The sequence below is a fragment of the Sebastes fasciatus genome, assembly GCF_043250625.1.
Source record: "Sebastes fasciatus isolate fSebFas1 chromosome 11 unlocalized genomic scaffold, fSebFas1.pri SUPER_11_unloc_2, whole genome shotgun sequence".
NCBI lineage: Eukaryota > Metazoa > Chordata > Actinopteri > Perciformes > Sebastidae > Sebastes > Sebastes fasciatus.
Window position 1 is genome coordinate 1,300 of NW_027428120.1, and position 13,701 is coordinate 15,000.

The 13,701-nt window shown below is 40.0% G+C and overlaps 2 long non-coding RNA genes across 2 annotated transcripts; one reads left to right on the top strand and one right to left on the bottom strand.

Annotated features, from left to right (window-relative positions):
• Positions 1 to 693: 693 nt before the first annotated feature.
• LOC141763558 (uncharacterized) lies at positions 694 to 4,661 on the bottom strand. The gene is made up of 3 exons (XR_012593089.1): positions 3,985 to 4,661; positions 2,028 to 2,101; positions 694 to 1,595 (listed from the first exon to the last, which is right to left on the bottom strand). It is a non-coding gene; the product is annotated as an uncharacterized LOC141763558 (long non-coding RNA).
• Positions 4,662 to 7,296: 2,635 nt separating this feature from the next.
• Positions 7,297 to 8,087, top strand: LOC141763557 (uncharacterized). Its single transcript, XR_012593088.1, has 3 exons — positions 7,297 to 7,450; positions 7,541 to 7,744; positions 7,848 to 8,087. It is a non-coding gene; the product is annotated as an uncharacterized LOC141763557 (long non-coding RNA).
• Positions 8,088 to 13,701: the final 5,614 nt, after the last annotated feature.

Sequence of the window (13,701 nt, forward strand, 5' to 3'; positions counted from 1 at the left end):
TTAATTGTCAATTTAATATACTTGTTATGCTACTGGGTAGATTAGTAGTAGAGAAGAAGAAGAAGTACTCAGATCCTTCTCTTATGTACAGTAAAAGTATTACCTTTGTTTGAGGTAAAAATCCTACATTTCATATTACTTCAGTATCATTAGTAAGACGAAGTAAACTGATTCCATCGGAGCTCTGAGGGGAAACATTTTGGGAATACAAATTAGTGCGAGACGAAATAACATAAAAGATGTTTTAAATTATTTATGTTTGATGTTGAATATAAAATGTGCATCTTCAGATTCACAGGTAACTTTAGTAGTACTGTATAGTACTGCATCATATTATATCAGCATATGTTTTATAGTAGACCAGGGGTCAGCAACCTTTACTATCAAAACAGACATTTAGGGAAAGAAACTAAATCTGTCTGGAGCCGCAAAACATTTGATCAATCTGATGAAGGTAACACAGTTTATAGTCTCAGTATATAGTATATCAGTCTAATGCAGGGCCAAAGAGACAATGTACTACGGAGTATTAGGGCCACATTGAGGGAAAAACATCTGAGATTTACACAATAAAGTCATAACTTTACGAGAAAATTAGTCGTAATATTACGAGAATAAAGTCATAACTTTATGAGAAAGAAAATGACACGTAAAATGACTACTTTATAATATTATGACTTCTCAGATTTATGTTTTTTCCTCAACGTGGCCCTAATACTCCGTCGTACCGTCGTACTATAGACCTACAACAATGATAGATAAAAATGAAAATGTAAACAAAAAACAGTTATTCATTTCCATGTGTATAACTCCACAGGGAGCCGCTGGAGAGGAGCTAAAGAGACGCAGGTTGCTGACTCCTGGATTAGACAAAATGTAGTGCAGTAAAAACTACATTATTTCTCTCTGGAGTACTAGAATACTGGAATACTCAAGTACAAGTATGTCAAAATGGTACTTAAGTACAGTCCTTGTGTGTAAATGTACTGGTACGCACCAAGTGGGACTCATTACGTGTGATTTTCGGAGAACGTTTGTGGTTTTTAAGGATATTTCAGAGACATGTTTTGACAAGAAGACTAACATGTTACTTCAAAAAGTGCCACATTTTTGACTTTTTGAAGTTAGTTAGTTAGTTGGTTTCCCCCCAAAAAAGGGAATACTCCAGTAAAGTAGCAGAAACTCAAAAAAAGAAGTATGTAGAGTACTTTCGTACATGCACCCACAAAGAGTCTCTGAAGTTTTCAGCAAACAACTGAGGCTCCGACCAACATGACGAGACACGATGATCCATCTATCAGTGTCAGAGGGAAACAAACACACACACACACACACACACACACGCACACGCACGCACACACTCCTTCATAATAAGCCAGTTAAGTCTGCGTGTCTAAAAATAAAGGACTCGCCCTCTGAGACTCCGGGGAAGCTCAGTCACTCCCTGCTGTTGGCTTTCTGGTGGCTGGAGGTCTGAGATGTTTCCCCTCAGACCATACATGGAGCCCTGGCTGCAGGAGGAAGAGGAGGAGGAGGAGGAAGAGGAGGAGGAGGAGGAGGAGGAGGAGATGATGAAGGGCGAAGGGGGCCGAGTCCTGAGAAATACACAAACATTAACATGAACACAACAGCTACTGTATGTCAGTCTGTAAAATACGACGGAGTATCAGAGGGAAAACAATCTGAGCTTACGAGAATAAAGTCATAATATATTTAGAATAAAGTCCAGGTCCTGATGCTGATGATAATGTGCTGCTGATGATCTAAAGATGAAGTATTTGGTTATTTGTGAAACCTAAACTAAAATAGAACTTCACATGATGCTCCACGTTCCTCATGTTCACACTATTTACCCTCTAAAATAACACGTACAATTAATACTTTATAATATTATGACTTTATTCTCATAATATTATATTTATTTTTTTCCTCAATGTGGCTCTGATACTCCGTCGTAGTAAAATACAGATTTTCTTAATAAACCATCTGATTTCGATTATTTTTAATTATTTTATTTTGATGCTGACCATTTTCCAGTTCGAGTCCGGCTGGAGACGTCTGCTGCATGTCTTCCGTCCTCATTTACTTTCAGCTCTGCTGTCTGAAGAAGACATAAACATAAGACAGGTGATGCTCTGTAGTGAACGACTCTCACGTGAATGTATTGTAAAGTCTCGTATTGTGTGTGAATATCACAGCCTGATAAGTCTCCTTCCATTAAAACACATCCCTGAGCCTCACGGGGTCACTGGTGACGTCAGGTGACCATGCAGGAGTCCCACTTTACGCATTTTGTATCCCTTGTCCCACATATTGAGACGATGTCTCACACTTTCATCGGCTCTAGTTTTCAAAAGTCAAACCGGTGCAGGACAGACGCTTCTTTAAAAATCTGTCTTCTATACAGGAAGTCATTTAGACTTGCAGGTAAGCGACAGTAATAAATACAGACACGGATGCAACGTTTGGCGGTACGTACATCGGTGTTTAGCGTTTACTACTGTTGCCAGGCAACCTACTTTCCTTTCCGGTACCACTCGTTGACTTCTTACTTATCCACAGACTGTTTTGTTTCCACACCTCGTGGCGTTTCGGAGCATACCGCAACAAACAACGCTCTGAGCATAAACGCTGCTGTGCATGCTTGTAGCGTGCGCAGCCATTTACGGAGGCCCGCGCCACGGCGTGTTGCGCGAGTATAAACAAAGCTTCAGGCCTAAACTGAACCCTTAAAGATAGGGCCGACGATGTTGGAAAGCTAGCTTAATTTGAAAGTAGCATCGCCTCAGGAGCTCCGTCTAAACCCCCCTCTCCAGGAAACGTGTGGCGGCGGCGACGCGCTTTGAGTTCAGGCTGGTGCACGCCAAGGGTAGAGTACGAGCAGGGAGGCATCTGATTGGTTCTTTCCAAGCGGACCGCGAGGCAGTGATTGGTAGAGGTTTTTACAGGATTACAGCAGCTACAGATGACGCCTCTTTTCAGGTCCTTTTTCAGAGCTCATCAGTAATGGACCGCTGTCGGGGTGGAAAGACCATTTCAACCAATATGACATATAGTGTAGACTGGGGAACATCATCAACCCTGCCTTTAAAACCCTTAAAATGAAGCAATGACTACTTGCGACCTTTCGTCACAGGTTAATGCCCTAATGTTACTCTAACTTTAGCTTTTTTCTAGGGCTGTCAAAACTAACGCGATAATAACGTGTTAACGCAAATTTGATCTAACGTCACTAATTTCTTTAACGGTAGCGGGCTCAGTTTTAAAGCTAGAGTGAAGATACTGGTATCATATGAAACTACAAAACCTAATGAAGCCATCGGTACCAACCATGTCAGACTAGCTTATAGTGAAGGAGGTTAAATAACGCTCCAAACGTATGCCAAATTTTGGTGAGGAAAGAAAAGTCTGGGAAATATCCCAAAAATGTCAGAAAAAAAAAGATTTCTGAAAATTCGCAAAAAAAGGAAAAGAAAGTTGAAAAAAGAAAACCTGGAAAATGTCAGAAAAAATCCCAAAAATGTCAGAAAATTTTCCAAAAAAAAGTCCACAAAAACCCGATCATAGTATCATATGAAACTAGTAAACCTGATGAATCTATCGGTACCAACCATGTAACACAAGGTTGTAGTGAAGGAGGTCAAATAACGCTCCAAACTTCCACTAAATTTTGTTGAGGAAAAACCGGCATGGCCATTTTCAAAGGGGTCCGTTGACCTCTGACCTCCAGATGTGTGAATGAAAATGGGTTAAATATTTGAATCGATTGACAGCCCTACTTTTTTTCTTATGAGATACTGGATGCTTTCGACTCTTCGTGCCTTTTAAAACACAGCTCTTGTCCACTCAGATGTACTTTGTGATCTCTGTGAGAGCTCCAGGACGAAAGAACAACTGCAGAGAACAAAGAGATCAAACGATGCTGCGTTTGTGTCGTTTAAAGTTTAAAATTAAAAACTCAAATAAGAATAAAATGATGCTTACCAGGAAACATCGAAGCCGCAGGAGACACGGTGGTGACGGCAGACAAACAAGCCCAACGGGCCTAATGTTAGCTTGATGAGGTAAAGACACCATTATATATAATGACAGGACATGACTGTGTAGTGTTTGTTAGAGGCCTGCTCTACAGCGCCATCTGCAGGACATCTTCTTGACTCCAGTCGAGCACTCTGCTTCATCATAACTGCAGTTATCATCTTCCCTAATAATGACTTCAGTGGGAACACACACACGTGTTTCCAGCAGCGGTCAGGCTGCGTTCAGCGTCTTCCTGTTCAGGGGAAAAAGCAAATATTTGCCGTTCGGTCGGCTTCGGGGCGGAAATGTGAAGAATGAGGAAGTGCTGGTGTTGTTTGTGCGGAGCGAGGCGAGCTGCAGGAGTCGGCCCGCGGGCTCTGAAACATGTCGGCCGGCCCGAGATCGCTGTGCACACTTCCTGTTTTTCTCTGCAGCTTCACATTCAGTCTGGAAACAGAAACATGAAAATCCCTCCAGATCGAGATCGCTGGTGTCTGAATCAAAGTGATGACGGACACGAACAGACTGAGGAGCTGATACGGCTCTAAAAATACAGCAGCACATTTATTATTACCACTAAAACAAGTATTCAGATCCTTTCTGCAGTAAAAGTACTAATATCACAACAACAACAGGACTTTTAACCAGGAGACCAGTGTCTTGTTTAGTAAGCTACATGTTTAAATAAATAAATAAATAAGTCATTAAATGTAGCAAAAATAATATTAAAAATAAAGGTAGCCATTAATGAATTGATAAAATGTGACATAAATTGATATTTCTATTTTAATTTGCTTATTTATTTATCTTTTTATTAATTCCCTTATTTATTTACTCTTCTGTTAAATTTCCCTTTTATTTATTTTTTATTAATTAATTAATTAATTTTAGCATTTATTTTTTATTCATTCATTTATTTATGTATTTACTTTTAATTAATTATTTATTTTTGCACTTATTTTATATTTATTTTTAAATGTATTTATTTATTCATTTTTTGTATTTATTTTAAATGTATTTATTTATTTATTTTTGCACTTATTTTCTTATTTATTTTATGTTAATTTTTAAAGGTATTTATTAATTAAGTTTTTGCATGTATGTTAAATTAATTAATTAATTTATTTTTGCACTTATTTATGTTGTGTTAATTTTTAAATGTATTATTTATTCATTTTTTGCATTTATTTTAAATGTATTTATTTATTTTTCTACTTATTTTCTTATATATTTTATATAAATTTTTAAATGTATTTATGCATTCATTTTTTGCATTTATTTTAAATGTATTTATTTATTTATGTTTGCACTTATTTTCTTATTTATTTTATATAATTTTTAAATGTTTGTATTTTGTCATAAACGGAAGTATAAATGAATCCTGCGACCGCTTTGTGCGTTCCGCCATCTAGCGCCGCCGCCATTACTGCGGTGGCGAGTCATCGTGGCTCTTCCGTCTGCTAACATTGATAACGGGTGACTTTAGGCCCAAAGCGTCCGCGGTTGCTCGTAGTACAATTATTGTGTTTGACCCAGGAAGTGAAGAAGTGTGCGGCGCAGCAGGATGAGCTTCTCTCTGATGGTCTCGTTTGCTTCTGTAGGTCGTGAAGAGGCTTCAGTGTGACGTTGAGACGGTTTCATAACGTAGTGACTTTAAATGACCCGACTAGCCTTTGAGTTGTGGTGTGGCGTCAGAGAGGAAAGGTCAGGAGGTCACCACAACCATTAAGATAGTGTATTTAATTTAGTACCAACGTCTCCTCTTCCTCATCTTAACATGATGATGACTTCATGAGGATCAAACTGTCAAACTGCTGCTGCAGCTCCACGTCTGAGCTTATCAATCGATAGGACACACACGCACGCACGCACACGCACGCACACACACACACACACACACACACACACACACACACACGGGGGGGGGGGGGGGGGGGGGGGGGTAATTTGAGATGCATTTCCTCTCGTCTCATAAAGCAGCAGACTGGTTTCCTCTGGGTCCTAATGCCCTTCAGATATAAAACCCTTTAACCTTCAGGTCTCACCTCTGTTTCTCTCAGCTGTCTGTCTGTCCGTCTGTCGGTCTCTCTGTCTGTCTGTCTGTCTCTCTGTCTGTCTGTCCGTCTGTCTGTCTCTCTGTCTGTCTGTCTGTCTGTCTGTCGGTCTCTCTGTCTGTCTGTCTGTCTCTCTGTCCGTCTGTCTGTCTGTCCGTCTGTCGGTCTCTCTGTCTGTCTGTCTGTCTCTCTGTCTGTCTGTCCGTCTGTCTGTCTCTCTGTCTGTCCGTCTGTCTGTCTCTCTGTCTGTCCGTCTGTCTGTCTCTCTGTCTGTATCTCTGTCTGTCTGTCTGTCTGTCTCTCTGTCTGTCTGTCTGTCTGTCTGTCTGTCCGTCTGTCTGTCTGTCTGTCTGTCCGTCTGTCTGTCCGTCTGTCGGTCTGCTGTGACCTCTGTCCTCTGGCGTCCCTCTAGAGTGAGTGATCTCAGGTCGAAGGTCAAACAAGGATCTATAGAACAGAAGAACACAGTTCCTGTATGTAGAGAGTGAACGGGGGAAACTAACAGCGAGCCGACGGCGGATTAGTTTTGCTCCGTCTTGAATCACTTGGAGGTCGTGGTGATGTGGTCGGGGTGGAGTCCTCTGTGTGGTTATGTTGAAACTACTGAGACACTTTGGTTAAAGCCGGTTAAACATCCTGTTAAAGCTTCATAAAGAAGTGAAAGTGTTTAGAGTCACTGTTTTTCACACTTTAACGGGTACATTTGATACTACTTTTATTTAAAATGTAATTAAAAAATTAAAAAAGTTCTGTTACAGTAAAAGTACTAATACCACAACAAACACAGGACTTTTAACCAGAGGACCCGTGTTGTGTTTAGTAAGCTGTGATTAAATAAATAAATAAATATGTCATTAAATGTAGCAAAATTAGATTAAAAATAAATGTAGCCATTAATTAATTTATAAAATGTGACATAAATTGATATTTCTGTTTTAATTTGCTTATTTATTTATTTATCTTGGTATTAATTCCCTTATTTATTTACTCTTCTGTTAAATTTCCCTTTTATTTATTTATTTTTTATTAATTTTTAAATTAATTAATTTATTCATTCATTTCTTTTTGTATTTATTTCTAATTAATTAATTTATTGTTGCACTTATTTTTTTATTTATTTTATATTTCTTTTTAATATATATATACATATATATATATATATATATGTATATATATACACACACACAAACACACACACGCTATCTGGCCGTCAGCTGTTGTCTTTGCGGTGCATTTGAGTGCAACTTGTCGGCCAAGACGAAGGAGACGTGAGGCGACTCAACAGTCGGCCTTCGTCGCCGCTGGTTCTCTGATCTGGACCTTTAAGAGGAACGGCAGCAGAGACGAGTCACCGCTGGGAGCGTCGACGGTATTTGGTAAAACTTCTGTGACTCAGAGAAATGTGGTTGTGAGTGAAATGTGAAATCGTGAGTGGTTTGAGCTGAGATCCATTTGTGGTGTTTCAGAGAGGGAAACTTTGTGAGAGCCGGAAAACCCCCCCTCTGCCAACAAACAGGTTCCTGCTGGTACCTGAAACCCCCGACACCTACCCCCCCCCCACACACAGTCAACTGTCTGCTGGTGAAAACAACAAAGAGCATCAGGAGAAAACAAAAAGTCACAACTCCTCAGAAACCAACGAAGACGAGAAGGAGCGTCGGGTTTCGGAGGTGAGAGTGAACCTGGAGGCGACGTTTCCCACAGCCACACCACGTCTCTGAACACAGCACGAAACATGATAACGCTAATGTTTCCTTTGTGTTTTCACGACAGGCAGACGGATCACATGTTCATCGCTCTGCACGATGAAAACCACTCCGAGACCATTACTATGAATTAATAAAACGCCAGCTGATGATCTGATGATGTTTTCTAATCTCTCTCTCTGCTGTGTCACATTACACGGAAATAAAACTAAATAATTCACTGACCAATAAGAGCATGATCTGTGCAGCAGATATTCTGATTTTTAGTTTCTTGTAACTCCAAAAACACTGGATCCTACATTTCCCATGATGCATCATTCATCATCAGAGCCTCTCTGCCTGGTAAACAGTGTTTCACACTCCGGATTTGAACACAGACTGTGAGCCAGAGACAACATTAACCTGTTTTCAATCTGTGCACGGCTCCTTTAATTGTGTTTTTACGTCCAGCTCTGCAGTCGTCTGTGAATCAGCAACCAGATAAAGGTCATAGGTTTGACTCCCGGCTGCTGCGTCAGCTGAACGCAGACAAAATGAAAAGTGAATCTCGAAGCTCGTTGTTTTTTTTTGCTCTGCCACCAGTCTGAGGTTTAGATTTTCTTGTTTCCTCATCTGACACGGTTAAGTTTCGTGTCCTCTGCTGCTTTCATTTCTTCTACCAAGCCCACTGATCACACAGTACCAAAGGTCAAGTGTGTTTAAATGCTCCTCCGTGTTTGTTTGTTTGTGGTTATAGGTTAAAGCTGGCCCACACTAAAAGATGGTTCAAATTTTAAATGAAACGTTCAAGCCCCTAGATTTTATAAAATGGAAAAGTTTAATTCAAGAAGTAAAAGTTATGGAAAAGGGAACTCACAAAAAAGGAAAATGGAGGATGTTTTTGAGAAGAGATGGAGTCTGATAGAAGGAAAAATATAAATACATGGGTTACATACATGCACATAAACACACGCCTGGAGGTGACCTGACATGTGAAGGCGGATGCATGTGCGTGCCCATGTAAATTATATTATTTTTATTATTATTTTTTTATTCTATTCTTTCTTTTTATTATTATTATTATTTATTTATTTTATTCTATTCTTTCTTTTTATTATTATTATTATTTTTATTATTATTATTTTTTATTCTATGCTTTATTTTATCATTATTTTTACTATTATTATTATTTTTTTTTTTTCCTTTCTTATTTTTTTTCAATTCTGAATGCTGAAGTTGTTTTCTCTAGTGTACTTATTGTGTTCGTCTTTAAACTCAACTACTTTAAAAAAAAAAAATGGTTTATAAACATAAATATATTGTAATTACGAACTGTAAATTGAATATATGAAAACAACTTTGAAAAAAGGTGGAAAAAATAAAGTAAAATAAAAGGAAATGAAACGTTAAACCAAGTTAAGCTGGTTTACTAACTGGATTTACACTCTAATGAACTATTAAATAACAAAAAATGACAAATATCAGCATTTGAAAGACAAAATTAAGCTTTGTTTCATCAACGTAAACTAAAAATCCATCTATTTAGTTGTATGTAATATTTTATAATTGTATTTTAATTCTTATTTTATTTATCATCATTTTATTGCTGATCATCATTTTATTGCTAAGAGATAATTCATTATTATCTCTTGTATTCTATTTTATTTTATTAAAATTGTATTATTTTAATACAATCTGCTTATTTTGTGTAGTTTCATAGTTTTCATTTATGTTTATTTCCTTGTATTTTATTTATCTTTTATTATCTTAAATACCCATCTTTATTGCTTTTTTATTCAATTAACTTCTAGCTTGGTTGTTTTGGTGCATTAGTCTCTAAATCCATTTTTAACACTCTTATTTTTGTCAATCGTCTGTCAAGCACTTTGAATTACATTTGACTTGTTTGAAAGGTGCTATATAAATAAAGTTTGATTGATTGATTGATCTTTCGTGGCGAGAGCGGCGCCACGTTGCAGTACTCTATCCTGTGACGTCATCAGGTTGGTTGAGAGACGGAGACTAAAGCTTTGTTTATACTCGCGATGGGCTTCCGTAGATGGCGTGCGCACTACAACCATGCACAGAGGCGTTTACGCTCAGCGACCCCAGGGACCGTCACATGACCACAGCGACAGTCACATGACATTAAATACGTGAGGGATGATGTACAGCGAGCTGGTCATTGTTCTGAAAGAATCCCCGATATGCAGGGCGATGATGCAGGTCTTTCTCATCGCCCTGAAGGGGATTCTTTCAGTTACATTGGGTGTAGTTGCCCTTTAAACATTTCTGTGATGACTCGGAGTTGTTAAAACACTTTGAGATGGAGACCAGAGGTTAAACTGTTGACCTGAACCATGACTGAGGAGTCCACGTATATCATTTTAACAGCCAATCAGAGAGCCTGTAGTCCTGCACACCACCGGTCCCATCAATCCAGAGCCACACAGAGGGGAGCTACTTAACATGAAACGCTTATTACCAGACTGTTGGACACGGACTTTAAAACGGTTCAGATACAAAGTCGAGCCATCAAAGCAGCCGTTAGTCTGACGGAGACAACCGGCGTCTGATTTACGCTCAGAGAAAGACGCAGCGATCACAAGGCTGCTTTTACGTGTCACAGAATTCAGGAACAAAAATCTGGGACGCCGTTCGCTCCCGACCGTCCCCGCGGACCTCCGCAGGAAGGAGAAGCAGGTTAATTAGCTCTGATTCCACAGATCCTGATCCTGATGATTGTGATGTCACAACTACACAATATTTAGACCATTACACGGTTTTAAACGTAAGCACTCTAAATGTGTCCCAGTTTATTTCCTGTTGCAGTGGATGTGAATAACATCAGCTGACAGGAAGTAAACATGGACCCAAACTGTTGCCTAGCAACGCAATTCCGTTGCAATTCCGTTGAAATGCACTAAAACGGAGCGTTTCAGACAGAAGGTGAATACAGGTATATTCAGGCAGACAGTATGAGGAAAATAAAGTGTTTTTTACATTAACAACATTAAAGCATGTAAACATGTTCTAGTAGAAACACAAAATACAATATGAACCTGAAAATGAGCACGATATGGGACCTTTAAGTTCTGAAAATGGTATTTCTCTTTTTAAAGACTTCATTCAGAGGCACTTTTTAAATCCACTACATTTACGGGACTTCTGGAGTTGCTGTTGGCTTTACGGATTCAGATTTTACACACAAAACCTCATAAACGTATTGTTACGGATTAAAGTGCTTAGAAGTCTTTTAATATTCAAGGAAAGATTCATTCAAGGAAACGTTTTCACTCCCCAACTCATCAAATACCGCCGTTTGGTGAGCGCCTCTCAGCCAAAGAACTTATACCGATAAGAAGTGAAAGTCAGTAGGTTCGTTGGAGATGAACTTTACCTCGCCTGGATAGTAGACGAGATCAGGTGGCAGCAGCAGCGGGGGGGCGGAGACTAAAAGCTGCGGTCAAGTCGGACAGTTTCCAGCTGTTTCCAGCAGCCTTTCAAAGAATATACAGGAAGTCACAGGAAAAGTGACTTCCTGTTAGATCCGATCTGTAGGCCACTTGTAGTTTTAAGAGCACGTTCTGATTTATTTATATTTGTTTGTAAATCTATGTGGAAATGTGCGTGTGTCCGCCCTGTAAAGCACATAATGAGCACTCGTTTTGATAAGTGTTATATATATATAACCTTCATTATTATAATAATTATTATTATTATCAACCACACCAGATGAGTTTGTTAACAGATGAAACCTTCATTACACAACATGAGACTAATATCCTACAATCTAGTGTTAAATATTACAAAAACACAGAAAGTTGTGACTTTCTACAACACGTGGTGTTTGCTGTCAAAACTAAGAGCCAATCAGCTCTTTGATCAGGCGCAAGCCAGGCGTTTCCCATAATGCCCCTGGGTCCTGCAGTCGGTGGAGAGCAACTGCGGCGCCTGGCTCTAAAAACTGCGGCCGCCTCGATCTCGTGAGGTCATCGTTGCCCACGTAAGCATGACGTCAGAGCGAGTCAGACACAAATCTAACCGCCGTGCATTGCGCGGCGGTTGCTTCTATGCAGGTCATGCTCATCACCAACGAGCCTAATAGTTCGTTCCATGTCAACATCAGCGCCCAGCAGCAGAGCTACGCTTACGCCATTTTGGACTGAAAGAGACTACTGGATGCCGGTAAAATGTCTTCCTACAAAGAGCCGTACAATATAATTTCTATTCTATTGTCGTATTAAACGTCTCTACTGAAATGTCCTGTCGAACAAAATCATTTAGTGCGACCGGGGCAACAGCTCAGTAGGAATACACTCTTTTCCTGAATAAGGGCAAAACAAAAGCTGAATATTTTGTGCATGTAAACGTAGTTTCCTGTGGGTAAGGGGAGGGGGAGCTGACTGAGGGTTTAAAAGCAGAGACCAGTTAGTCGAGGCAGCAGCAGAGGCCTCTGGGAAACTGACTCTCCTTCACACTCAGCGAGCACCGTCGTCATCATCATCAACATCAACACGTCCCTGCAGTTCACTGTCATAAAAACGCCTCCATGTTTGTCTTGTTTCTGCAGCACCGAGGACACACGACTGGGTCTTTTTCTTTAGGGGGATCCAGGGGGTGTTTAGGGGGAGATAACAGGTCAACAGTAGATGTCACATAGAAGTGGTGAACATCATCTGAAAGCTGGAAACCTGGAGATTAATTTGAGATGGAGCTCAGCAATGCGTGTCAAGTTGTTCTAGTGTATCAGGGTTTAGAACATGATGATAGCAGTATATGATGCTCTATTATCTCTCATAAGTTGTTGCAGTAATGTTTGGAGTTGATACCATTTGTTACTCAGATTTGGTGCTAAATTTAACCATTGTTTTTTACCACTCGAGAATTGATAAAAATGATCAATAATCCCTCCAAAATACATTTATCTGATAACTTTAGTTACTTTACAGAATTCAGATTATTAAAACATAATAAACCATCTAATAAATGAGGATGTATTATTATAGATTAAACTACCCAGTAGTATATAAAGTCATTAAAATGAGCTCCATCTTTACGACATTAAAGCGATGAACACATTGATGCATCAATAATCATAATTATTCTGCATAATGAGTACTTGCTTTTGGTACTTTAAAGGGACTGTTTGTAACATTTTACAGGTATAAATCTACCGGGTCGGGATCCCATGGCCGGAGTCTCTGCTTGCCTTCACTCACTCAGCGCGCGCATTCTCGCTGTCTCGCTCCACCTCTACACGTGCATGCTGCTCACTCCACGCTGCAGAAGAGTTAGTTTAGCTCTGAGAATATCTAGTGAATGTTCAGTGGACGTTTGTGCAGAAATAATATGTGGTATTGCATTTGCTTTACCGCACAGTTGTGACGAAAAGAGAGCTGAGCCGGAAGACAAAGCTCTCGATCTACCGGTCAATCTTCGTTCCTACTCTCACCTATGGTCATGAGGGCTGGGTCAGGAACTAGAGATCGCGGGTACAGGCAGCTGAAATGGGTTTCCTCAGGAGGGTGGCTGGCGTCTCCCTTAGAGATAAGGTGAGAAGCTCAGTCATCCGTGAGGGACTCGGAGTAGAGTCGCTACTCCTTTGCGTTGAAAGGAGCCAGCTGAGGTGGTTCAGGCATCTAGTAAGGAAGCCCTCTAGGGAGGTGTTCCAGACACGACCAGCTGGGAGGAGGCCACGGGGAAGACCCAGGACTAGGTGGAGAGATTGTATCTCCACACTGGCCTGGGAACGCCTCGGGATCCCCCAGTCAGAGCTGGTTAATGTGGCCCGGGAAAGGGAAGTTTGGGGTCCCCTGCTGGGGCTGTTGACCCTGAGACCTGACCCCGGATAATCAGTTGAAGATGAGTGTTGATATTCTCAGATTATCTGAGTTTTTTCCCCCAAAATTTACGACTTTAGTCTCAGAAATTCAGAGTTT